This window comes from Symphalangus syndactylus, chromosome 6 (genome assembly GCF_028878055.3).
Source record: "Symphalangus syndactylus isolate Jambi chromosome 6, NHGRI_mSymSyn1-v2.1_pri, whole genome shotgun sequence".
Classification (NCBI taxonomy): domain Eukaryota; kingdom Metazoa; phylum Chordata; class Mammalia; order Primates; family Hylobatidae; genus Symphalangus; species Symphalangus syndactylus.
In genome coordinates, this window is record NC_072428.2 from 12,297,286 (window position 1) to 12,300,093 (window position 2,808).

The following is a 2,808-nucleotide window of genomic DNA, read 5'->3' on the forward strand; positions in this document are numbered from 1 at the left end:
CCGGGTAGAGGTGCTCCTCACATCCCAGACGATGGGCGGCCGGGCAGAGGCGCTCCTCACTTCCCAGACGGGGCGGCCTGGCAGAGGCACTCCTCACATCCCAGACGATGGGCGGCCGGGCAGAAAGAAAGAAAGAAAGAAAGAGAAAGAGAGAGAGAGAGGGGGAGGGAGGGAGGGAGGGAGAGAGAGAGGGGGGAGGGAGGGAAGAAAGGAAGGAAGGAAGGGAGACTATTAGGAACTCTTAAGGAAATTCAAGTCCTGGATGTGCTGCAGATGCATCCCAATAATCAGGGTGGCCTCAATACCCTGTCTGTCCTCTGTTGCACTTTTAGAAATGGCCTGCGACATTCACTGAGTGAGATGGAATTCTTCAAATATCCTCATTGATTTCTGCAGATACCCTTTGGGTGATGCTCTGGAAATCTTGGATGAAATTTTGGAAGTAGAAAATAAAACCGAAGGCCACTGTCCATTCACAGATCGCACTCACTAGGTGATACACACAATCCTTTTCTCTTGTATTCCACTCCAGCTTGGTTATGGAAATTCGTGAAGCACAGACAATCATGGGGATGACAGCTGCGCAAGAAACGGCAGCGATGAACATCCGTACGTGGCATGTCGAGAGACTGTTCCACTCGGGATATTACTTGTAAGATAGGATGGACTGTAGAAGCGTGTACACGACACCACAGACAAAGGCCAAAAGAGCGCCCGCGTCATGAACCACTGGCACAGCTAACTCCTCAAAATCGGCGGCAAGGCACATTCCGAAACATGCCACCAATCCAAGCACTAAAGACACCAAGTTAAAAACAGGAGTGCTGAAAGAGCAGGTTTGATTTTGCTTCTCTACGATTTTATATCTTGTATACATCGTGGCTGCACCAAGAAATGCAGAGAAGTTTATCATCAATCCAAAAATACCACTCTCTGGAGGTGGTGTTCCTGTATCACGGATGTAGGGGATGAAGGGGTTGACGTGCCCGGACAGCACGGCGACCATGTAGGAGATAATGAAGGCTGCTGACGACCAGGTCACCAAGAGGCAGGGGACGAAAGCCATTCCCCTCAGGAAGCACAGCATCGCGCCGCCGACGGAGTGCTGCATCCAGCGGGGCCGGGCGCCGGGTTGCTCCGGGCTGCCTGGAGGCGGCGGCCAGGGCCAGGCACTGACGGTCACGGACGGTGGGAGGGGAGGCTGGCTGTCCAGCCAGATTTGAGATTCTGTCTCAAAAAAAAAAAAAAAAAAAGAAAGAAAGTTGTTAGAACAGTCCTGGATAAAAAGGATGCTGCCTTAGTCCATTCCTGCTGCTATAAACAAAATACTTTAGACCAGATAATTTGTAAATTACAGAAATGTATTTCTCATATTTCTGGAGGTCAAGGTGCTGGTAGATTTGGTGTCTGGTGAGGGCTTGCTCTCTCCTTCCAAGATGACACCTTGTTCCTATACCCTCCAGAGGGGATGCACGCTATGTCTTCACATGGCAGAAGGATGAGAAGGGCCAGGCAGCTCTCTGAAGCCTCTTTTTTTCGAGACGGAGTTTTGCTCGTGTTGCCCAGGCTGGAGTACAATGGCAGTGATCTAGGCTCACTGCAACCTCTGCGTCCTAGGTTCAAGTGATTCTCCTGCCTCAGCCTCCTGAGTAGCTAGGATTACAGGTGCCTGCCACCATGCCCAGCTAATTTTTGTATTTTGAGTAGAGACGGGGTTTCACCATGTTGGCCAGGCTGGTCTTGAACTCTTGACCTCATGTGATCCGCCCACCTCAGCCTCCCAAAGTGCCGAGATTTCAGGCGTGAGCCACCACACCCAGCCTCTGAAGCCTCTTTTACAAGACCATTAATCCCATTCCCAAGGGAAGAACCCTCACGACTTAATCAGTTCCTAAAAGGCCCCACCTGTTAATACCACCACAATGGGGATTAAGTTTCAGCGTGAATTTGGAGGGACACAAACATTCAAGCCTTAACAGATAGGTATTCATCTAACTGTATACTTTCATGGATGTAGTTTGCTATTTGTAATTTACCTCAATAAAGTCGGATTAAAACAAGAAATAAACGATGGGAATCTGAGCAAAGGCTGTGAAGGTTGAGGACCAAAGGAGGGGAAGAAAGAACTACCGAGGAGCTGGGATCACTCAGCCCGTAAACTGTCACGGGATAACCCAGGCTCTGCCGAGGAGCTGGGATCACTCGGCCCGTAAACTGTCACGGGATAACCCAGGCTCCAGTGCCTGAGAGTCAGCCAGGTCGTTGCATCGTCCCCTCACGAACGTGTCAGACTTCAGAGTTGGAAAGGGCCTTCAGAGAATACATCAGTGTCCCAACAGGAAACAGAACTCTCTCAAATAGTTCAACTGAAGAGACCTTACTGAGGAGGTACTATTTACAGAAGGCCGGATTAAAGAAACCAAGAAGAATATTGAGAAACCCAGAGACTGCAAACTGCTGTGTATTAGTGTGTTGTCGCACTGCTATAAAGAAATACCTGAGACTGGGTTATTTATAAAGGAAAGATGCCCTGGGCGTGGTGGCTTATGCCTGTAATCCCAGCACTTTGAGAGGCCGAGGCAGGCAGATCACTTGAGGTCAGGAGTTTGAGACCAGCCTGGCCAACATGGTGAAACCCTGTCTCTACTAAAAATACAAAAATTAGCGAGTCATGGTGGGGAGCGCCTGTAATCCCAGCTCCTCAGGAGGCTGAGTTGGGAGAATTGCTTGAACCCAGGAGGTGGAGGTTGCAGTGAGCCGAGATCAGGCCACTTCACTCCAGCCTGGGCCACAGAGCAAGACTCTGTC

The 2,808-nt window shown here is 50.0% G+C and overlaps 1 pseudogene; it reads right to left on the reverse strand.

Annotated features, from left to right (window-relative positions):
* Window positions 1–233: 233 nt before the first annotated feature.
* On the reverse strand, window positions 234–1,126 carry LOC129483880 (DNA damage-regulated autophagy modulator protein 1-like; annotated as a pseudogene).
* Window positions 1,127–2,808: the final 1,682 nt, after the last annotated feature.